The sequence below is a fragment of the Prionailurus viverrinus genome, chromosome F2 (genome assembly GCF_022837055.1).
Source record: "Prionailurus viverrinus isolate Anna chromosome F2, UM_Priviv_1.0, whole genome shotgun sequence".
In the NCBI taxonomy this organism is placed as follows: Eukaryota; Metazoa; Chordata; class Mammalia; order Carnivora; family Felidae; genus Prionailurus; species Prionailurus viverrinus.
Genome location: NC_062578.1, coordinates 4,520,340 through 4,545,480, shown reverse-complemented (window position 1 = coordinate 4,545,480; position 25,141 = coordinate 4,520,340). Strand labels below are relative to the sequence as shown.

General features: G+C 39.6%; 1 protein-coding gene across 1 annotated transcript in view; it reads left to right on the top strand.

Annotated features, from left to right (window-relative positions):
* Window positions 1-25,141, top strand: part of PXDNL (peroxidasin like) — a 353,529-nt gene that overhangs the window by 117,121 nt on the left and 211,267 nt on the right. The window contains exon 3 of the mRNA XM_047842831.1: window positions 23,700-23,771. The gene's annotated coding sequence lies outside the window, so the exon portion shown is untranslated. The remainder of the gene's footprint in view (window positions 1-23,699; window positions 23,772-25,141) is intronic.

The window sequence follows — 25,141 nt, the reverse complement described above, 5'->3', positions numbered from 1 at the left end:
TTGGCTTTTATTTACATTTTACTAGGTCTGCCTATTTGAGTGTTTAAATTGAGTATTTGTTAAAATATAAATTGAGCCTGGTTCACAATGACACATATTGGCTTTTGGTAGAGGTTAGTATTTACATTTTAGTAGATCCACTATTTCGAATGTGTGTCAACATGACTGAATCCATCTTTGACACTTGCCATTCAGCAAAAACCAAGGACTGAAGTCTTGAAAGACAGAGCATATGTCTACCTGGGAAAGTTGCCCTCTTCCACAGAGCACTAGTTGTATGAAAGATACCTGTAAATAGTCAAGGAAGAAGGAGGCATGTCACATTAGCCAAACTAGAACTCTTACCCCGAGTGTTAGCTACTACCTTTAGGGTCAGAGAACCCTCGTTATTCAATGAGGTTTTAGAAAAATAGATTGAGGTGAGGGAATGGTTTGCTTTTTATAACAAAAATATAGCTTTTATTTATTTTTTTTTATGTTTATTGTATTTTTGAGACAGAGAGAGACAGAGCATGAACAGGGGAGGGTCAGAAGGAGAGGGAGACACAGAATCTGAAGCAGGCTCCAGGCTCTGAGCCGTCAGCACAGAGCCCGACACGGGGCTCGAACTCACGGACCGTGAGATCATGACCTGAACTGAAGTCGGACGCTTAACCGACTGAGCCACCCAGGTGCCCTGAAATATAGCTTTTATATTCATATATCAGAGAGAATGACAAGTCCTTGAAGATGGTGTTGGTTTATATATTCCTACAGATAGATAGGTAGCTAACTCTCCCAACAGTGGCTGGCAGATAGTATTATATAAGTGTTAGTTCTACTTATGATCTTTGATAAAATACTTCTTGTTATTGTCTCCTCATTAATTCAGGTCACTCGATGCCACTGTCACATTAGTACATTTTTAGCATAAAAAATAAAATTTGGTTTTAAAATTGCATTTTTTTTTTGAGTTTTCAAAGGCATTGCTTTATGACAGACGTTTGGTCACAAAGGCCTTAATTCTGGCATGATACAATGAAATCCTAATTTGCTCATTATTTTGGAAAAGCTCAAAGACTACAGGATATTCAAAGAAAACCTTTAAATCTTTGATTGGCTGTTTAGTAAGTCTGGTTATAAAGAAGAAAAGAGTGATAGAATTGCAGATCACAGTTTCTTCCCTTAGAGTACAAAAAATCTATTCTGAATAAATATTTTAAAGACAGGCTATTACTGGGCTTAAGCCAGGAAATCCTTTCCATGCTGTTTCTCCTTTTTCTTTTTCTCTGTCTTTTGTGTGACTGGAACTTTGTTCTTTCCAAACTTCTTAACTTGATTATGCCTGTAAGCAATCCCAATCATGTGCTACCATGTTCGAATCAAAATATTTTACTTTTATTCCTTGCTGTCCCTCCAGAGCACTGTCTGAAATCTAGACCCTCATATTTTGCACAAGAAAACAGATTTTTCTCCATTAGAAGGAAATCATTATATATTTAACATTTTAATATTTATGATATCACAATATGATATGATATATCGTTCTGTATTTAATATTTTATTAAATATTAAAATTTAAACATGTTTTCAATTTAAGCGAATCTTAAGGAATCCGCATAGATGGTTATAAAATGACAGAATTAGTGTGATTTGACCTACTTGGGGTTAGCTTGAAGATTAATCTATTTACTAATATTTGTCTTCATAAATATTTGATGGCAATGGTGTTTAGAAGTCACATGAGTGTTGTATAATTTATGAGAGTAATATTTTAAAATCATAATTCACTTTTTTTCCTATGGGTGAAGTTAGTCTTCAGTATCCTAAGGATTCTAGCAATTTCCTGATAAAGCAGGCACTCTTATGGGAAATAGAAACGCTAGGTGACTTGGGCCAGCATTGTAACAAGGGACCTCGTCACTCTGACTCCACATTCTATTATATATTCTCCAAATTCTATCGCTGTCTTGTATAACACTTTTTCAAGTACCTACAGTAATTTTTCAGGTTTCTATGTATTATATTTTATTATTTTTATATCCCCCAGGACTTAGGAATAAATCTTGAACATGGTGGATAACTTTTCATAATAATTATTTAAAAATTTAAATTATTTAAAGCTCATGATAATTATTCATTACTTACCACTTAAACTTTTCATTATTTAAAAACTAAGTTTTATTAATAAAACATATAAAATAGTGGATAGGTGACAATCATCATTAATTATAAATACTTGTTGTATCTTGACTACTTGATGGTAGATTCATGTTTAAAATGACTTTCGGACTGGGAACCCCCAAACCCTTGGCTATGTCAACTTCCTGGGTTGGATTTGATTTTAAAAACGTTGCGTCTGCTTTGAGAAAAGGAACACGTATGTGTACCAGAAAGACATGGTAAGGTAGAATAGGCTTCCAGTCACCACCTTTTCATTTAATTTCTTTATTTTTAACGCTGACAATCATTCTTTGTGGCAGCTTATGTATAGTGTGCAATAGTTTGTTTTAGACAAGATTTCTATTCGGAGGACTTAAAAGTAAATCTTTTCTATGATGAAACATAAAATGAGCAGAAATAAGACATGGCATGATTAGTGGTAATGTGAAAATGCTAGATTCAAATGCAAAATTACCAGAACAGTTTGGGCAATCAATACTTGGGGGAACAGGATGCCTGACTGTTTTCTCCCTACCTGTGAGAAGGATTCACTTCTGCTCTCAGGGCCTGGGTCCCAGACACCGGCTTTGGGGAGGTAAATCCCACAGCCAGTAACGGGGGCTGAGAAAGCACTGTTCGGAGCATCTACAGTTCCTTCCCTGGGAGGTGTTGGGATGGACGGGATTCACAGTCGCTTCTGGATTCCTTTGTGCTCCTGGGGCTGACAGGATGCTGGCAAGAAACCAAGAGGTTGGGGCGCCTGGGTGTCTCAGTCAGTTGAGCGTCCGACTTCGGCTCAGGTCATGACCTCACGGTCTGTGAGTTCGAGCCCCACATCGGGCTCCGTGCTGACAGCTCAGAGCCTGGAGCCTGCTTCAGATTCTGTGTCTCCCTCTCTCTCTGACCCTCCCCTGTTCATGCTCTGTCTCTCTCTGTCTCAAAAATAAATAAACATTAAAAAAAAAAAAAAAGAAACCAAGAGGCTATTTACCTATGTGGCTTTCTCTTTCCCGCGGTGTTAAATCTGGAGGCATCGTCTATAACGTTCTTTTCTGAAAACGGCCGAAGAGTGACAGAAATGACAGTGGTAGAGAGGGAGGAACTCAAGAAAAGGGTTTGTCTGCGTGTTGTCCTTTCTTACAGGGCCACTGAGGGAGCCCGGGGGTACGCAGGGCTCTGGGCTGGCTGCTACGGATCACCCCAGCAGAGAGGGAACGTCCTCCAGCACCTTCCTTGCAAAGTGAGGAGATAAGACATGGGCAACCGCAGTGCTTGAAACACAGGCAGAGAGCACGTGATCCAATGCTTCGCTAGCCTGGGAGCCAAGTGCACACCCCGCTCGCGTGCACGCGTGTGCTTGAAGGGCGAGGGCCAAGCAGCCCAGAGTCGCGAGGAGAAAAGCGAGCGCTTCCTGGATGGTTGCCAGGAACCCTTCCAAATGCTTTGCACGCGTAACCCATTTACTCTTTTTACGAGTCCTCCGAGGTCCCGTTGTGGTCCCAGGCGCTATGAAGCACCAAAGACTGGGTGACACAGGCCAGCTCGGTGGGAGAGCCAGTGTTGAGCCCGGAGTGGGGTGCTCTCCCTCCTCCCTGTGCCGTGGGGTGACTTCCCCCAGGACTGCAAAGAGGAGGGGAGCCTTTCTGCCGTGGAGGATCTAGCTGGAGAGAAGGCAAGGAAGAGGTGAAGTTTCAAGCCAGGAAGCTTAGGAAGTGTTGCATTTCTTCTTGCTGAAGTTCGACAAGTCTGATGTCGAGAAGAGCAGGCTTACACAGGCCCACGGAGCTGGACGGGGCCCCCCCGAGCCTCCTTGACTTCCTGCTCGGAGGTGGGGTGCTGAGGCGCTCTCCCTGGCCAGCCTTCACCTTGGGTTTGGGGTCGGGGAGGAGGGCGCAGGGCCCAGGGGACATCTGAGCCGCAGGAGACAAGAGGCAGGAGAGCCTGCCTTCCCTCCACAGGTCTGAGGCTTGATTTTCTCTTCGTCTGTCAGAAATAAGTCTGTACACCCGGCTGATTTTGCAGAAGACACCGCGGGTCTGGCAGGCTGTGTGGATGACCCGCTTAGCCGGGGAGCCAGGGCTCGAATTTGGCTCCCTTGAGTCCTCATTCACAGCTGTTTCTACCGCTGCTTGCTCATCTTGCCCTTCATGGCTTTTCTGCTCCTTAATTGTCCTGTGGTCACTTTTTATTAGTCTTTTCCTTCTTGAGAGTCCGTGTGTCGTAATAATAACGTAAGACCTTATTCTAGATGATTTCTAACATTAACACAAATTGCTTAACATACAGACTGTTACTGGTACATTGTCAGGCGTTAAGTGACCTCAAATCATGTAAGATATCCCTCTGTACCTGTTTTCTGCTGCCGCGTGGCAAAATTACCACAAACTACCTGGCTGGAAACAACGCCTGTTCCTGAACCCACTGCTCTGTGGGACGAGGGAGGCCTGGCAGGTGTCAGTGGCTGAGTTCGTCCCTGGAGGCCCCGGAGAAGCACCTGTTCCCGGGCCATCCGGGTTGTCACAGAATTCAGACCCGGGTAGTTGTAGGAAGGAGGCTCATCCTCCTGTTAGTTGGGACTCATTCTCAGCTGCTGGAGCCCCTCTCTGGTGGGAGGCGGCCCCTCTCCATCTTCACAGCCAGCCATGGCCCACCAAATCCTTCCATGCTTTCCGTCTCTCCGACTTCCCCTTCTGCGGGACGAAGTAGACAAAACTCTACTTTTGAAGGGCCCATGTGATTCTGTCAGTCCCGCCCAGACACTCTCACTTTCACTAACTCGAAGTAAACTGATTCGTTAACTTTAACTCCATCTGAAAAAATTCCTTTTGCATTTGTAAGGTGATACAGTCACAGGCATGATGTTTCATTATATGCAAAGTCTCATCCCTGGGGAGTAGATCCAGTGGGAGGACATCTTAGGATCCTGCCTGTCATCCCCTCCCAAGTCTGTAATTCTGCTTCACTTCTAGTATATATACAAATATATTTATGGTCTTGTAATATTATTTTAATGCATTATATCTTTCTCAATAAGATTTTATATGAGCACTTAGTAGGAAATTGATAAACTACTTCTGAATGCTCGTTAGTTTTAGAATACCAATGTTTGCTATTATTCCATTTATATTATGCAGAATACATGCTTGTATGTTACTATAAAGCAATCAAATACTAAAACCTACAGATTAGTAGCAACTTTATGATGTGTGGAAATCTGTACTATATGCTCACAAATGGGAACAGAAAATTTGAGAGTAATATTTATAAAATCCAGTTGAATACATAAATACTTGATGTATATTCCTACTAAAGTTTTTAAAGGAGAAATTAGCAAGATAGAAAAGTACGATTTTTGTTCATTTTACAGTATATTAGTAATATGAAAACTATGACTCATGAATCAATCAGTTGCCAAACTTTAAAGGGTAAACTGCATTGCTATTTAGCAATGTTATTTTCGTTTCTTTTTTTTTTTAATTTTTTTTTTCAACGTTTATTTATTTTGGGGACAGAGAGAGACAGAGCATGAACGGGGGAGGGGCAGAGAGAGACGGAGACACAGAATTGGAAACAGGCTCCAGGCTCCGAGCCATCAGCCCAGAGCCCGACGCGGGGCTCGAACTCCCGGACCGCGAGATCGTGACCTGGCTGAAGTCGGCCGCTTAACCGACTGCGCCACCCAGGCGCCCCGTTATTTTCGTTTCTTTAGAAGTTTACAGAAATAACAATATGTTGTCCTGAGAAGGCACACAAAAGTAATTTATTTAGTTGTTAGGAGAAACTATTTTTGTTTCCTTAAATGACTGAGTTGTAAGAAAGTCCCAGCTGCAAATATGCAAATGCCATGGTTACCCCCATGAATTGGGCTTTTGTAATATCCTGAATTCCAAGAAAAAATAACAAGCAAGACATTAAGGGTAAATGTTTGCAACATGTTGCCTAAAACCGCTCTGGGGATAAACTGTAGGGCTGTATATGACAAATTAGGAAAATTTCACATATTGAGAGTTTTTAACCACTCTCAGGATTAAAGGCACTTTTGAAACCTTAAAAGTACAAAAAATCCTTTCAGGATATCTTTCAAAAATATGGCTAAAGCCATGTGTCTTCAGCTGTTACTTTCGTTCAGTGACAAATTTCATCCAAATTTTTCTTTGTAACATCTTCGTTGTGTTAAAAAAATACATTTTCAGTTTTTCCTTAAAAATACAAATAGGTTTCCATAGCAAAATTTTTGAAGTCTGATCTTTATTACAGATCATATGCTCCAGATGGTGCCTCCAAGCCTAAAAGTACTTCCCCAAATATACAAGAAGTGTTAGAACTTTCACCTGTGTAAAAGAATATTGGGACCCAGAAGATTTAGCCATTTTTAAATTAAGAGCCACCAACGTTTTTCTGAGCGCTCATTAAGGACCAGACTACCCAAGTTCAGTCCTCATGATAATTGTTTAGGGTAAGGCATCATTATTTGCTACGCTGTGCAAGCTGAGATGGTCCTTTTGGATCTGGGATTCAAACTTATGTCTGCATGCGTCCGGAACCCCAAATTTTAATCACTGTACTTACTGCCACTGTATGAATCATCAGTTCCCAGGTGGAACAGCCTCTTCTTTATTTCAAATTTACCCTCCTCCAGAGCCCCACTCTTCCCCATGAGAGGTGCAGGCAATGACCTTTCACGGGGTGCCCTGCCACCAAGATGTGCATTCTGAGGCATTCCAAGCTGAGAACTCAACTTATCAGTGCGTTTTCCTCTGAAAGGGGAATTAAAATGTAAACAGTCGGCTGATAGTTGGAGACTACTGCACCTTTCTCTTTAAAAGCAGATAAGGTTTTCCAAAGGAACACAATAGCAAGTTTAGAGTACCAGGTTCTTAGGATACAGTTCCATCCTGATTCCATGGGATCCATCAGTCCATCAGGCAGGTTTTCATTCAATTTCTCATTTACTGTTTGGTTTACTGAAGTCCATGGAAATGGAACTTTGTCCCTAATGCCAACACCTGCTGACTTTCAGATTGTACGGCCTCACCTTTCTGACTGCTTTGTTTGCGCTTCCTATTTCTGGCCTATTCTCTGCTTTGGTAATTGCCGGTATCTTTGCCCGTTAGCCTCAGTCCTGCTGCTGCCATATGGAGAGCCTGGTGACTGGCAGCTTTTGTAGAGAGAGGTAGCACCTGGGGGCTCCGAGGACCATTTTCATTTCACAATGACTCAGTGGGGAGCTGGAACTTGACAGCCAAGAAAGAGGCAGTGAATTTCAAAATGGTGGAGGGTTTTTCAAAAGACCTTTCATAACCATTTGGAAATCTCTGTATTTGAAAAGACCTGGGGTACAGGAGGACTCCTCACTGTGTGTATGTGTCTATGTGTGTGTGTGGGGGGTGTGTGTACCATTAGAATCAGAAGGAAAGAGGACACCTTTCAAACCCTCTTGGCTTTATTTTCCCTTTCCATTGTTAATAGTAGAACTAGATCTAACAGGCATTACTTGAACTCTTGAGCCATTTATGTTCTTAAGTAAGCATGCTTGTTTCATTATAAACTAAATGCATATTTAGTGCAGACACCTTGTTAAAATGAAGAAAATTCAGATATAAACTATCAAACCCAAAACAAATCCCAACACTCCGAGAACATTGTCTTGCTAACACTTGGCATATTTCCATTTAGTGCTGACTGATCCAGAAGTCATTATCTTTTAAGTTTCCCAGCCACTACATGGCACATACACACACTGGAATGAAAATCCAGCGTTCTGTTTGTATTTCTGTTTCCAATGGCATCAAGAGAAACAAGAAAATTGTGGCACTCAGTAGAAAAGCATCATACTTGAAGAATGCAATTCTAATTTTGAAGTTAATTACAATAGATTAGATAGAACATTTATATGCTCTGTTTGTGCTATCTTTTGGGCATCTCCTACTCATCTTTTGCAAATTAAAATGTCCAAATGTCATATGATTTCAAGAAATGGGTCAATAAAATTCTATTGCTTTTAAATTTCATATGCATTTATTTAGTTTAAAGGGGTTAGGGAAGATTGGGGTAGCCTTTGCGCAAACTGTCAAATTGGTGAATTATGCTTTTGATTTATTTTCTTAAACTTCCCTGGGGTTTTCTGTGAATAGTGCAACCTCCTGACACTTCTCAGACCCTCTTTGGTTCCTTTCATTTGTGCATGTGTGTGTACACACATCCATGTATATACATATACATACACGGATATAAATACAGATATGGATACAAATATACACATGGGTGTATTTTTTTCTAGAAAGAATTTAGTTTAGTTTCTAGCCCAACAGAGACGCAACCAATGGATTTATACTTTGGTGCATTTAGGCACCTCAATTATAGTCTCTCCCAGACTTAAGCCATGACCAACCCTGACTCAACATCTCTATATCCCCCTGGCCATATTTTCCTTCTTGGTAAGTGATGATGCCATTGTTCTGGTAATCCAGATTTGAAATTTGGGAGTAGCCTTTGATATTCATTTATGCCTCCATATTCAGTAGCTTATTAACCATGATTTTATCTCTAATCCTTCAGTCCATTTTTCTCTCCTCAGCTTTAATTTAGGTTTTTGGCAAGTCTTCCTTGGATCATGGCAGTAATTCCCTTTATTAGGCAGCATCTGACAGGAAACAATGGTATACACAAATTGGGCATTCTGAAGAGAGTTTAGTTCAGGGACTGTTACAAAGGTTTGGGAATGGTGTAGAAAAATACACAGAAAAAATGCAGCATCCTATGCTTAGCCTTATCCCGTGACTTTATCCCGCCTGAAGGGTAACAGGAGAGAACAAATATCAGACATAGATCCGGACATACAGAGAGCTGTGGAGATAGGCATTTAACGGAATTGTGGCCTTAAAATGGAGGCTGGCAGTCCTCTGCAAATCTGTAGGTAGGAAGCTGGGGAGTAGATACTGTCATTTTGTTCTCCTTCCTCCCTTCGGGATCTTGCTGCTGCTCCGCGTTGGCTGAAGCTGACTGGAAGTCCAAGGGCAAAGGAGCCGTTGTTTTCTAGTTTCAGTTCCTGTAGGTCAGCACAGGGCCAGGTGGAAAATGGCTAGAAATGGATCCCAAGGGCAAACAGAAACTACTCCAGCCTCCTTTCACTGTCTTGCTCTACCTCCCTCCACTCTAAACGAACAAGATAAAAGAAGTCTTCCTATTGTCACATTCCATCCTAAATGTGAGACAGAAAACTATTAAACTCCTAGAGGAGAACACAGGCAGGAACTTCTTTGACATTGGCAGTAGCGACTTCTTTCTAGATACATCTCCTGAGGCAAGGAAGCAAAAAAGTAAACTTTTGGGACTTCATTAAAATAAAAAGCTTCTGCACAGTGAAGGAAATAAAAACAAAACCAAAAGGCAACCTACAGAATGCAGGGAGATATTTGCAAATCACATATCTGTTAAAGGGTTAGTATCCAAACTACATAAAGAATTTATAAAAGTCAACGCTCAAAAAATGTGTAATCTAATTTAAAAATGGGCAGAAGGCATGAATAGACATTTTTCTGAAGCAGACATACTGATGACCAGCGGACACATGAAAAGATGCTCCCTGTCACTCATCAACAGGGAAGGACAAATCAAAACCACAATGAGACACCACTTCCCACCTGCCGGAAAATCAACAACCCAAGAAACAACCGCTGCTGGCGAAGATGTGGAGAAAGGGCAACCCTCTTGCATTGTTGATGGGAATTCAAACTGGTGCAGCCACTCTGGAAAACAGTATGCATGTTCCTCAGAAAGTGAAAAATAGAACTACCCTGCAACCCAGCAAGTACACTACTAAGTATTTACCCAAAGAGTACAAAAATGCTAATTCAAACCTATGGCCTACCCCAGAATGTAAAGAGTGTCAATTGTACAGCATTCTACAGATAAAAAGCATGTTAAAAAAAAACCTGTTTACAGCAGCATTATCTACGATAGCCAAATTATGGAACTTGCCCAAGTATCCACCAGCTCTGGATAAAGAAGTAATGGCGGATTAAATGGATAAAATTCCAATACAATGGAATATTACTTAGCCATTCAAAAGAATGAAATCTTACCATTTGCAATGACATGGATGGAGCTAGGAGGATAACGCTAAGTGAAATAAGTCAGAGAAAGACAACACCAACTGATTTCACTTATATGGGGATTTTAAGAAACAAAACAAATGAACAAAGGGAATATTTTGATTACTGATTTGATTTTTGTGCTGATTACCAGTGTGTTCACATTTTCTATTTCTTCCTTTTTCAGTTTTGGTAGTTTATAAGTTTCTGGGAATTTATCCAGTTCTTCTAGGTTGTCCAATTTGTTGCCATTTAGTTTTTCATAATGTTCTCTTGTAATTTTTGTATTTCTGTGGTGTTGGTTGTTTTTTCCTCCTCTCTCATTTGTAATTTTGTTTACTTGGGTCCTTTCTCTTGTCTTTTTGATAAGTCTGGCAAGGGGTTTATCAATTTATTCATTTTTTAAAATTTTTTTGAAAGAACCAGTTCCTGGTTTTATTGCTCTGTTCTATTTACTTATTTATTTTTGGTTTCTCTATCATTTATTTCTGCTCTAATCTTTATGATTTACCTCCTTCTGCTGGCTTTAAGCTTTATTTGTTGTTCTTTTTCTAGCTCTTTTTTGTGTAAGGTTAGGTTTTTTCTTGCTTCTTTTTTTTTTTTTTCAACGTTTTTTATTTATTTTTGGGACAGAGAGAGACAGAGCATGAACGGGGGAGGGGCAGAGAGAGAGGGAGACACAGAATCGGAAGCAGGCTCCAGGCTCTGAGCCATCAGCCCAGAGCCTGACGCGGGGCTCGAACTCACGGACCGCGAGATCGTGACCTGGCTGAAGTCGGACGCTTAACCGACTGCGCCACCCAGGCGCCCCTTTTCTTGCTTCTTAAAGTAGGCCTCTCTTGGTATAAGCTTCAATCTTAGAATCACTTTTGCTGCATCTCAAAGGTTTTGAACTGTTGTATTTTCATTTTCATTTGCTTCCATGTATTTTTTCTTTCTTTTTTTATTTCCTGGTTGACCTATTAATTGTTTAGTAGCATAACCTCCTTATATTTGTGGTCTTTCCAAATTTTTTCTTGTGGTTGACTTCTAGTTTCATAGCATTGTGGTCAGAAAAGGTACATGGTATGATTTCCATCTTTTTGTATTTGTTGTAGCCTGTTTTGTGACCTAATATGTGATCAATTATGGAGAATGTTCAATGTGCACTTTAAATAAGTGTGTATTCTGCTGTTTTAGGCTGGAATGCTCTGACTATGTCTGTTAAGTCCACCTGGTCCAGTGTGTCATTCATAGCCATTGTTTCCTCGTTGATTTTTCTACTTAGGTGATCTGCCCCTTAGCGTAAGTAGGGTGTTAAGGTCCCATACTGTCATTGTGTTATTATCAATTAGTTCCTTTATGTGCATTATTAACAGTTTTACATATTTGGGTAGTCCCATGTTAGGTTCACAAATATTTGCAATTGTTATATCTTACTGTTGGATTGAGCCCTTTATGATTGTACTGTTCCCTTCTTTGTCTCTTTTTAGTCTTTGTTTTAAATTCTAGTTTTTCCACTCTAAGTATTGGTACTCTGACTTTCATTTGACATCCATTTGTGTGATAAATGTTTCTCTACCCCTTCACTTTCAATCTGCAGGCATCTTTAGGTCTAAAATGAGTCTCTTGTAGGCTGCATATAGAAGGGTCTTGTTTTGTTTTGTTTTGTTTTTATCCATTCTGACACCCTATATCTTTTGATTGGAGTGTTAATCCATTCACACTCAAAGTCATTATTGATAGGTGTGTATTTATTGCCATTTTATTACTTGTTTTGTCCTTGTTTTGGAGATTGTCTCTGATCCTTTCTTGTCTTTGTCAGTTTTGGTCTCTCCTATGACCTCAAGGAGTCCCCTTTAATATTTCTTGCAGAGCTGGTTTAGTGGTCGTGAACTCCTTTAGTTTTTGTTTGTCTGGGAAAATCTTTGTCTCTCATCCTATTCTGAATGACAGCTTTCCCAGATAGGGTATTCTTGGCTGCAGATTTTTTCCATTCAGCACTTTGAATATATCATGCCACTCCCTCTGGCTTGTCAAGTTTCTTTTGCGAAATCTCCAGCTCTCCTTATGGGTTTTCCCTTGTAAGTTAAAGACTTCTTTTGTCTTGCTGCTTTTAGGATTTTTTCTTTATCACTGTATTTTGCAAAAGTAATTACCATAGGTCTTGGTGTTGGCCTGCTTTTGTTGATTTTGGTGAGAGTAGTGTGTGTCTCCTAGATCTGGATGTCTGTGTCCTTCCCCAGATTAGGAACGTTTTCTGCTATTGTTTCTTGAAATAAATTTTCTGCCCCCTTTTCTCTCTCTTCTTCTTGGAGTTCTATAATATGAATTATATTATGTTTGATGGAGTCACTGAGTTCCCTAAGTCTATTCTTGTGTTACATAATTGTTCTTTTTCTCTTCTGTTCAGCTTCATTATTTCTATATTTTGTCTTTAAGGTCTTAATTCATTCTTCTGCTTCTTCCAGCCTGTGTTGCTTGCATCAAGACTGTTTCCAGTCTCATTAATGCATTCTTCATTTCTTATTGATTCAGTTGTGATTCTTTAACTTTGTGGTAAGGGTCTCATTGATGTCTTCTTTTCTCAAGCTCAGTGAGTATCCTTATGATTGTTGCTTTAAATTTCCCATCAGGCACATTACTTACAACTATTTCACATAGATCTCAGGCTTGGGTCATATCTTGTTCTTTCATTTGGTATAAATTCCTCCCTCTTGACATGTTGTCTAAGTCTCTGCCTTCTTCTTTGTGTTAGAAAAGCCCGTTATGTCTCCTGCTCCTGAAAGTAAGTAATTGTCTAATGAAGACAAGATCATATATTGACCAGAGCCTGACACTTCAGGGAGTGTCTCCAGTGTGTGGTGCATGTGCTCTGCTGTTGTGTTCTGGCTACTCTGTCCTTCAGGCTAGTCATCTGCAGAGGCTCTCTTTTCCTGCTGTGGGCATTGTTTAGTCCCTAGGCTGAATGTGGCAGGTTTTAAGTAGGTGTGCTCTGGTGTGCTTGTGAAATGAGACCTGACACCACTTCCATGAGAACTGGGCCCTCTAGAGCTCTCTGGTCAGGAGATGTGATGTGGGTAGAGGGCCTGCTGCACTGGGACTCGGGCAAACTTGACTGAGATAGACAGTGACGCCAGGGCACCAGGGATGAGGTTCAGTACGAGCACGTTAGGTAGCTGGTGTGAGCTCCGTGCTTCTTCTCACAGGCGGATCTGTTTTTACGCTGAAGAGCAGAGGAGGTAAATGGCACCAGTCAGCTTTTTATGGGAAAGGTGTCTCCACGAATGCTGCCTCTCAGGAACATGCTCCAAGAAGAGTGAATAATCTCTCCACTGTGTGCCCCAAGCATTTTTCAGATTGCTATTTCCATGCTCTCTGCCCCTGGGTTGTTTGCCTGTATTCTCTCCAGAAACGCCAGAAACGGTACAGCACCCTTCATGTTCTATCTCAGCCAAGCTTGCTGACGTTTACAACCCCTGGCTTTAAGCTCTGCTAGAAGAATTAATGAAATTTGGCCTTTCTCATTTTTCAAGCCCATGGCTTTGTAGAAATATTCTTCTTGTGTGTTTCACCGTGTGTTCCTTTCTCTCTCATCCTTCTCCATGACCATGACTCCCCTCCCTCTGCAGCACACATAACTCTTTTCTCTCCTAAGCCGTGTCTACACTTTCTGCCTTCTTCAGTATGCACTCTTCCTTCCCTTTGGTTGTGGAGTTTGGTCTGTCAGTCTTTAGGTCAGTTTCCAGGGTACTTAGGATGATTTGATAGCTATCTGGTTGTGTTTGTGGGACAAGATGAGGCTTACCACCATATTTCAACTTTTTATTTATGTATACTTTTTATACTATTATCAAAAGCAGTTTTACACTAATTTATTGAGAATGTATCCCAGGTAGGTCCAGAGTTGTGTGCCATGTTAATGATGGGTTGGAAACTTAAATCCAAGGTGGGATCCAAGTGCCATTAATCCCAAACTGCACAAGAGTCATGGTCTTAATTGGTGACCAGCAATTGAGGAGAGCAGAGCAGGGTGGTTAAGGGGGGATATCTCTTCTTATAGGAACTAAAAGGCATAATTTGTGTTTAGGATGGCTGTCTCAAGGAGATAAACCTTTGCCCAAAACCATGGGCTCTTTTTGTTTTTTCTTTGATTAAATTTAAAGTATTAGACCCATTCCTCAAGGCTAGAACTCAGTGTTGAAAAAATTGAGCAGTTATTGAAGAAAGTCAATAACATGTGACCTTGTTTTTTAGTCTAACCAGGCACAGAGTAACAGATTCATGAAAAATGGGGCTTTGAGAACATCGCACACACAGGACAGGAAGGCAGAGAATTCCTATGGTTTTAAGGGAGGCAGCTCCTGGGCAGTTGTCCAGGTATGATGGTTGTTACCTGGTGATGTCAGAAGCTTCTCCATACATTTAAGATTTTGGGAGCTTCCCTCAACCCCCCGAGGAACAAGTTGAAATAAAGAATGTTTAAAGTAGTGAACAGCTAGCTCTCCAGAAGTTCTCCTGGAAACAGCACACAAACACTCTTGTTCTTCGTTTCCCTTTAAAGATTGCTGGTTTCTCTCATTTTTGCCTATGCTATTCTTGCTCTTGGATTCATCCTTATACCTTAATTAGTCTGTTTGTGATTTGTCTCACCTTTGTTTCCTGTCTCCTACCACTTCTCTTCATCACTATCACTCTGTTGGTCCGTTACCTCAATTCACCTTAGCTTCCTACTTCCCACCTCTAGATTCCGCCTACTTTTCTCCTCTCCTTCTTCTCATATTTTGATCAGCCGTAACATTTAACCTGTAGGAAGTGAGATGGTAGGCTGCCATAACACCAAAATAGGTTTTGTGACTACTGTATATCATTCTTATTAGTTATTACTCCCTTGTACATGAAAATTGAGGCTGGGAAACTGGAGACCGTAGCTGGGATCCTTCTTGAGGCCTCAGACTCAGACAGTGAGTCTTAGCTGAGCATGGTTTCTTTCCACAGGGTATATTTGTTGCAACTGGCAGAGGGGATGCTCCAGCATCTAGAGGATAGAGCCCAGGGGTGCTACTAACCATTCTGTAATCCACAAGACATCACATCTCCCAACACAGAGTTAGCCAGCTTCAATTATCAACACAGCTAACGTTGAAGACCCCAGTCTTGGGAACACTATATTCCATTGGATTTCCTGAGGTGTCTTTCCAAAGAGAAGCCTTTATTTCCAGGTCATTCTTTACCACCCTGTCCCTACTGTCATCCTCACACTCTATAAATAACCAATCCGACGTCCCTCTCATTTTCTATTTCCATATATATTATTATCTTATTTCAATCCCAAGTCAATTGTGGGGTATCCCGCTCAGTGTTATTATGATGATTTATTTAAAAAAATTTTACAGATGGACAAATTCAAACTCCAAAATACTCAGCACTCAAAAGATTTATTGAAGATTAGAACACATAATATTTTTATTAAATAGTGCTTCTTGCAGTGCCCTAGAGTCTCTCTTTTAAAGCTGCCATTCATCCTTAGAGAGTCATAAAAGCTTTAGAAATGACTTTATAAGAAGTCATAGCTAACACAATGGAATCTTGAGAGTTTTCGGGTTAATCTTCGTAGAATTGGCAGAGGGCTGGGGGTCTGGGTTAAGTGATTTGAGAGAGGATCTCATCAATTTGAGTATTTCTACATTCAAGACTCACTGAAAATAAGGTTCAAAGCAGGAAATGAAAGAAATCTTTCCTTTTGCCTCACTAAATTAAATTTATTTTCTCTTTTTCTTCACCTTATTAATTCTTTGTGGCATAATGATTAAAAAGGAAGCCCAGAGGTCAATGAAAGTGGTCACAGCATCCATCTGCTTTCTTATTGTGCTGAGCAGTATCGGTGGGTAGGGGAGACATTTCTCCTGATAGTATAGTGGCTTCCCAATAATTTCAACAAGCCACCATTGATTACTTGTTGTAAGGGTAGAGAATTGGTTGAGAGTCATGGTGATAATGAGCAGCCCAACAGCCAAAAATAAGTGGACTTCATATCACCTTTGTTATGACCATTAGGGATTGCAGCTTCCTGAGGTTGACAAAGAAAATGAGATATTAATTACGACTATTAGTGCAAATTAACTCTCAAAGATAGCCTGCAGTGTTCCGTGGCTGGAATGCCTTGGACTGTCATCTGAGGGCATAGGAAAGTTCTTCCAGCTGCTTTCACTTCTCGGGTCTACCACTATACCGAATGGCCTGTGGGATGTTGGAGCTTGACATTTAATAAAATATTTGTCTCTAAAGTGCCTAAATATATGGGTCAAACTGTATTTCACAATATATCTAAGCATGTTAGCTTATCAGAAGGAAAATATCCCAAGCACATAAGCTTTAGAAAATTGTATGAGGCGGAGAGGCAAGTTCTTTCTGGGATACAAGGCACTTTTTAGTTACTAAAGGTTTTGGGGGGGGACCTGGGTGGCTCAGTCGGGTAAGTGTCTGACTTTGGCTCAGGTCATGATCTCATGGTTCATGGATCTGAGCCCCGTGTCGGGCTCTTTGCTGACAGCTCAGAGCCTGGAGCCTGCTTCGGATTCTGTGTCTCCCTCTCTCTGCCCCTTCCCCACTCACGCTCTGTGCCTCTCTCTTTCAACGTGTTTTTTTTTTTTTTTATTTATTTTTGGGACAGAGAGAGACAGAGCATGAACGGGGGAGGGGCAGAGAGAGAGGGAGACACAGAATTGGAAACAGGCTCCAGGCTCCGAGCCATCAGCCCAGAGCCTCACGCGGGGCTCGAACTCACGGACCGCGAGATCGTGACCTGGCTGATGTCGGACGCTTAACCGACTGCGCCACCCAGGCGCCCCATGTGCCTCTCTCTTTCAAAAATAAATAAACATTAAAAGAAAAGAGGTTTTTGGGAGGTTGTGGGAAATGTGAGAAAAGTAACCGTGCCTTTCAATGCAGTAGCCTATGGAGGGAGCCATCTATGTGGCTTGATACGTGGCTCATCCAAAATGAGATGTACTTTAAGTATGAAACATGTTTGGGTGGCAAAACATCTGAAAATAAGAGTCTAAAAGAGACTAAAAGAGTCTAAAAGAGAGAGACAGAGACAGAATGCAAGTGGGTTAGGGGCAGAGAGAGAGGGAGACACAGAATCCGAAGCAGGCTCCTGGCTCTGAGCTATCCGCACAGAGCCTGATGCGGGGCTCTGACTCATGAGCTGTGAGATCATGACCTGAGCCAAAGTTGGAGGCTCAACCAACTGAGCCACCCAGACACCCCTCTTTTTACTTTTTTAAAAATGTAGCTACTAGAAAATTAGAAATTCTATATGTCACTTGCCTTTGTTGCTCACATCGTGTTTCAATTGGGCATCCTGCTGTAGATGTTTGGGTTTTTTTTTTTTAATTTTTAATGTTTATTTATTTTTGAGAGAGACAGAGACAGAATTCGAGTGGGTTAGGGGCAGAGAGAGAGGGAGACACAGAATCCGAAGCAGGCTCCAGGCTCTGAGCTTGTCAGCGCAGCACCCGATGCAGGGCTCGAACTCACGACCCATGAGATCATGACCTGAGCCGAGGTCAGACGCTTCACCAACTGAGCCACCCAGGCGCCCCAACCTGCTGTAGATGTTTAAGGCTAATTTCATGTCCCTGAAAACTCTGCCTTTGAAAGTTTGGTTTAAATACCCTATAGTTAGAGAGTATTGTTTCTAATGTGGCAGGTGCTCACCCCTGAAGATTTATCGTGTTTTGTCTTTTTTATTGAGCTAGCAAGAACCGTGAGGGTGAAGCTTCGTCTGTTTCACAGCCCCGCTGGAATATGAGTGATCGCGTTGCTAGCTGTCAATCTCTGATAGGCACGTGTTCACTTCATTAAAAATATGCTGTGATGAGAAACAGACTCACATTGCATCAGTTTCACTGTTGTGAGAGTCAACACAAAGAGACATTCAAAATGAGACTTTTTTTTAACGTTTATTTATTTTTGAGACAGAGAGAGACAGAATGCGAGTGGGGGAGGGGCAGAGAGAGAGACCTTGGGGAATTTACAAACACTAAATTCTTCTATCTAAAGTTGGGGAGAGATTTACTATAGTTAGCAATTATTTCTGAGTAGTGTCTTTTTGTTTGTTTGTTTTTAACTTTCTTTGTGTCTGTGTTGTCTACTTTTTCTATAATTAGCACAGATTATTTATGTAGCATTATAGTTCTAATATAGGTGACATGAAGATCACATGTTCCTAGTGCTGTGTGAGCTCAGAGGAATAGACATTAGCTCTGTATGTTGGAAGAGGACACAATCGCTATTGTCTGTCTGTATGTATAATATGCACTAAATGCATGCGCATTCCAATTATTTAGATTCAGAATGTTCAAAAAAGCTTAACATTAATGTCTTACACTAACGTTAAGGCCTAAAACTTTTTAGAAATCTAAGTGCATAGACAAATTTTTCAATATTAATAATGGATTTTACAGATTGGATAATATACTTATTTTACTGTAATTTTGTAAGACATTTCTTAAAGTAGTTCTGCTCTGTCTGCTATATTACTAAAAATGCACCCTTTCTTTAGTTTTGGTCTAGGTCTAAAAATGTCACATTTTTAGTTACTGCTTGTAATAATTATTTGTGGTGAGACAATATATGAGCACAATTGGCAGTATTTTGTCAGTGTCCTGTTTCCTTGTTTACACTTGACTGGTGAATTCTTTTTTAATTTTCTTCTCCCTTCTAGAATTTCTAGTCTATAACTGGCATAATTCTTTACGGTGAAAGACTAAAATGTTCTTTGGTACCATTATTTATATCACTAAGAGGTGGTATTCCATGACATTAGGTCAGAGAGAGGAGAGACAGGAGTTATCATTATGGAAAGACGACAAGAGTATCATGGTCAACATAAGATATGATTGTATAATGGAAACACCCACAATCAACTGACAGGAGAATACCTCTTTTAGATAGTTTAGATAAGTGGAAAGACAAATCACATTCTTAGAGAGGTAAAATCAATATGGTAACATTTAAATGCTAATTAAAGTATCCAGGGGATTTTTCTTTTTTTAATTTGAAGAATGTTCATAAAGTATGCTGGGGTGGGTGATGGGTGGGGGGGGGGTGGCTCTACAAATAACCATTAAAATTACTATTTTAAAAAGAAGAGGGGTAGGAACTACCCTATATAGAAAACAAAACAGAACACAACATTTGAAATATTTCTATCCTAATGTGTCTAGAAATAGACACAGCTCATGTCAAAGATATGTATATGATTACATTAACATTGCAAATCACAGAGGAAATATGACTATGTAGGTCAATAATAATGACAATACATAAGGAATTCGGAGAAAAATAAAAAATTAATTACAGATAAGTCAGATATTTAAGCATCAAAATAAAACCACAATAGCTTAAGGAAAAATAAGCTTTTAATGCAATTTTAGAGTCAGAGAAGCCTAAGCATGACACAGAATCCCAAAGCTATGAAAGAAATGACTAACAAATTTCATTACATAAAAATTTGAAACATTTTAAATCTTATGATATAAATAATATAAATATATATTTATAATATAAAAATAAATCATATAAATCTGTATGATGTAAATAATAGGGAGCTGAAAGTACAAACTATAATCTTGAAATACTGTTCCTGACATGTTATAAGCAAAAATTTAAATTTTTTACATGCAAAGAGTTCTTAGCAAATTAATAACAACAAAGAACCAAGTGGAAATACAGAAAGGATCTATGTATTTACGTTATAGAAAAGGAATCAAATGACCATCAGTATGCACTTTCAAAATATCTATATCTTTCTTTTACTTCAGAACATTTAGATTTGAAGGCTTAAAATTTCAAAAGATAGAGAGGACAGTTTATCCCTTGGATCTGTGAAAGAATTTTTCACTCACAGAGAGATTCCACATGTAAATCTACCTTTTCCTTTGAGAAATATGCTTGAGGAGCTGATACATCCAATGGTAGAAGTGTGTTCTTTAAATCTGCCTAGTTTTTTCTTCCTTTCCTCCCCTACCCCTCGCCTTTTTTTTTTAAACTATTTGAACTGCAAATGATTTATATGGAGCTTATAATAATGCAAGTATTTTTAGTGGTATTAGTGGTGGCAAATTTTCAAAAGATAGTCATTACTAATTTGGGTCAAGAATCTCTTGGTAAACTACGGAATCATGGGTTACAGTCATTGAAAGTGTCAGACTATTTACTTCAGGGAGCACAGAAATGAAGTGTTAAGGGTAATCCTGCCGTGTTAAGGGTAGCAGAACCATATTTCTGGAGAGTGTCCAAATGAAAAGTAAACATAATTATAAAGCTGAAACAGATTAACGTTATTGCCACTTACCAAAAAACCCCTATTTTATTTGTACTTAAATGTAGGTATAATGATTCACTCTCAGAGTAATTCTTGGCATTACCTTGAATGGAAATTTCATTTGACACAGGAGAAAGCTCAATTATGCTTCTCCCCACATTGATGGATACATAACTATGCAAAATCTTTTATCTTTCCAATAGTTACGAATTGCTTTTTAACAAAACATTCCCGCCCACACAGTGTGCGTTTGTCTATCAAGTGTGACGTGGGAAACAAAGGCAAAAGAAAAAATTAAATTTCCTTACTACTTACAGCCCATTGACAAGTCCTTGAAACAGGCAGAGTGACCTTTCTCTGGGAGGTATCCCTAACCGCCTCCCAGCTTGAAAGTATATCATCATTCACCCACCACAACCCCAGTGCAGCTCTTTCTGCCCATGGGTCCTACACCTATGCTTGAATAAGGCCACCTTTTTGTACCAAACAGGGCTCAAGAATTCTTTCTTGGCCATCAGCTCCAAATCCCATTTCCACATCAAAATGTCCGAGTATGTGTGTGGGAGACCATCTCAACAACGAAAGATAAGGTTAATAAAACCAGCCCATCAGTCTGTTGCTGGTTTTTCTCCCCACAAGGTCCTGATCATCAGGATTGCAGACGTCCTGTTTTCAGGAATTATTTTATTTCCTCAATAAAAGTGTAACATTTTTCTTGGGGGTGTTGTTTGCTTCTCTTTTTCCCCCTCCCTGGCAAAATAGGCAATATTAGGATATAGAATATAACCACGCATTTTCTAAAGCATGCATTGATTTTTTTGTGAAAGGATGTTAGATATTGTTTTATGTCCTGAATGTCCATAGAATTACTCATAAATTTTGAGTACACCTCCTTTATGAAAAATTAAAAAAAATAATATATATGACAATGACTATAATCATTTAACCAGAACATTGTTAGGAATACGTTCCATCCGTTAAAATTACAACAAAGGTATTTTGATGAAAAACATACTGCTTTGAATAAACCTTAACAAGTTATATGTACTTATGATTGGAAAACACATTCAACTGTGAACCACTTTAATGGATTTGTTTCCTGTCAGCAATAAAAACATTTCTAAGAAAACCTATGAGTTAAATTGCTTGATCGCATACTTTAGATTATTAACGCTCATATTGAATTGCAACATTAAAGAAATAAAAACAACTTCAGTGCAATTGTAGAAATTGAATGTTTTTTATTTTTAACAAAATTTAGATAACTGCATAAGAATATGCAGAATATAGGCTTTGAGCACTTTTTATGTACTGAAGAAAGATGAATGAGGATAAGTAGTATTTTTTCCTTTTTCAGTTGTGGTATTGAAAAGCACTAATGACTAAAGGCATCCTTTGTATTAAGTGGATCAACTCTTTCCTAGGCACTAGGCACTGGGGAGAATTAAGAAGCTAGTCAGTTTCCTATATTCTGTGTTTCAGAGGAGATTGAGACTCTCTACACACACATACCATGTAGCACACAGACAAACCTATCACATAGAAGGTGCACAGACTACATATACAGCCATGCATGCATGTGCACGTACACATATTCAAATATGCATCTATGTGCACACATATGCATATAAACACATGTATGTAAATATATCTATGCATGTGTGCGTACGTACGTATACTTTTTTCTACATGTGTTGTTGCATGTGTTTAATAGAATGTGGGGACAGAATAGTCATTCTTCAAGTAAAAATAGATGTACAATGGCAGTTTGGGGATTCTAAAGGAAGTATAGTAATGGATTTTATACATTAGATTAAGAACACGCAGAGACAGTAAATGACAAATTTTCTCAGGACAATGTTTGTGACTGCTATTACCTAGATATCAACTATCTGTGTTGCTTTTAGCCAGCTTAAACATTTCTTGAACACATGGTAGACTATAAAGTTGATTAGATCATTGACTGAAGCTCAGAATTATCCATAAAAATGGACATTATCTCTGTATGACATCAACTCTAATGCATGCTGTAGACCGATTGTTCTGCCTCCCTGGTGGCCAGAACGCTAGGCAGAAGTGGCGAGGAGTGTCTTTGGTACCATAGGTGGGGCATCGGATCGTGGCTTTAAATGCTGTTTGGGGAACTGTGTGGCTGAACCTTTAGCTGTGCGTCATGGGGTGAGTAGGTTAGAAACAGTCGCGTTTGGGGTCTCTGGGATGTCTCCGGGATGTCTCCGTGTGTATGATGACTAAAACCATCACCTGCTCCATTGGTCAAAACACTGTTTTCCTAATAAGTCATACAAAAAAAAATGCACGAAACAAATATTTTTATAATACACTCAAAGTGAATCCTTTGACATTTTACTCTGACAGTAGATACTAGAAGCTTTGGAGTATTTAAATGCTATACGATATTCAGAAAAATGTGTGCCAATCCAATTAGTAGACATTCCCTGTACATTTAGACATGCCATCATAATTTAAATCTGAAAGAAATTTAAAGTGTATTTATCAGGAAAAGCAATCTGTAATTTTTATTTGCTCGACTGCTTTTCCAAAGTGTTCAAAGTGGCTGAGAGGTGATTTTCTGTAACTGATTTTCCTGTTCAAATCCAATTTACTTTTGCCACCTGTTATTTTTCTCCCTGGATTTTTTAGAAGTCATTTTTGGACCATTTGATAGTCCTATAATAAGAACCTCACTTCCTATGGTGTAATTGACTCTCAGTTTGACAGTTCAACAAATACATAATGAGAGTCCACTGTGGGCCAAGAGCTGTGATATTTATTTTTCCAAGTAAAGTGCTTAAGCCTGAGCGTATATAACTCTCCATCTGTTTATTTAGAAACATATTCCTCTGTCATTGTGACTTTGTTGATAATTTTCCTTTTCTCCCAGGGTTTATAGTCCTCCTTTAGGGGTATTTTTGGGTAATTTAATAAATAGAAATTACTTTTGAAGGCTTTTATGACAGACTACTATTTGAACATAGGCTTTGTTGAGTAGAAAATTATAAATTTGTAAAGTTAATGAACATGTCAGTAAATGTTTTTCTACTATGTAAAGCAACTATTTCTAGTAGAACTATTATAATATTTGCAGAGTCTGTTTCTCATTTTGGGATCTTTGTTTGTTTTTGTTTTTTCAGTCTCCTGAACAACAACCAAATCAGACAGATTTCCAGAAATGCTTTTGAAGGACTTGAAAATTTACTTTATCTGTAAGTTGCAAGAAACATCAACAATAACTTACAGTGTTGATAGATTATTTTTGGCCTTTTTGTTTGCTTTAAGCGAAGTAATTCTTCATCTTCTTGAAAACCACTGTCAACCTTTACACAAAACACAGTTGAACATTTCTAAGTGAAGTCAGTTGTTGCTTTCAGCAGATTATTCATCTGAACACAGTTGAGTATTTGTGCACATTTTTATTCCCTCCCATCCCTGCCACAAAAATTCTAACTTGCCGAAAAATAAAAACAAAACAGTTTGTCCAACTTTCACATTCAAATCTAATTAATCAATACTTACAAAAATTGCATAGATCCTAGAGAAGCTTTTTATATCAACAACTCAGCCATCCAAGACCTTCTGAAGCCAGTGAACACATGACAGTTAGGAACTTTAATGAACCTGGATGAGAACCAATTTTTGGAAAAATTAGCTCACAGATACAACCGTTGACAATTATACACAGATAAACCTTTTGTTTATCACAAGGAAAGGAGAATAAAGCTGTTTCAAACGAGTCCCTATGTTGACTCAGAAACCATGCCGGTAAGTTGAAAGTTGGGAGATCCTGACTGGCATGCTTACCTGAAAGACTGAAGGAAGGAACTAGAAGGACATTTGTTTAAACGAGGAGTGAGTGCCCACACTTTCTTTTTGAAGAATCTTAATTTTTTTTTTTTTTTTTTTTTTTTTAAATTTTTTTTTTTTTCAACGTTTATTTATTTTGGGGACAGAGACAGAGCATGAACGGGGGAGGGGCAGAGAGAGAGGGAGACACAGAATCGGAAACAGGCTCCAGGCTCCGAGCCATCAGCCCAGAGCCTGACGCGGGGCTCGAACTCACGGACCGCGAGATCGTGACCTGGCTGAAGTCGGACGCTTAACCGACTGCGCCACCCAGGCGCCCCTCTTTTTGAAGAATCTTAAAGACATAACTAACATTTTTACGCAAGTATGTCCCTTTGTGATTCACTTATAAGCACTTTGTATAAAAAGTTGGTTGCATGGGGCGCCTGGGTGGCGCAGTCGGTTAAGCGTCCGACTTCAGCCAGGTCACGATCTCGCGGTCTGGGAGTTCGAGCCCCGCGTCGGGCTCTGGGCTGATGGCTCAGAGCCTGGAGCCTGCTTCCGATTCTGTGTCTCCCTCTCTCTCTGCCCCTCCCCCGTTCATGCTCTGTCTCTCTCTGTCCCAAAAATAAATAAACGTTGAAAAAAAAATTAAAAAAAAAAATTAAAAAAAAAAAAGTTTGTTGCTTTCTAGAAGGGAATACGCTATCCTACCTCTTTAGCTCCCTTTTCATTTCAGCAGTGATCACAGAAACTTCCTGAAGCCCGAGATTTCATATCTACACATCAGCTC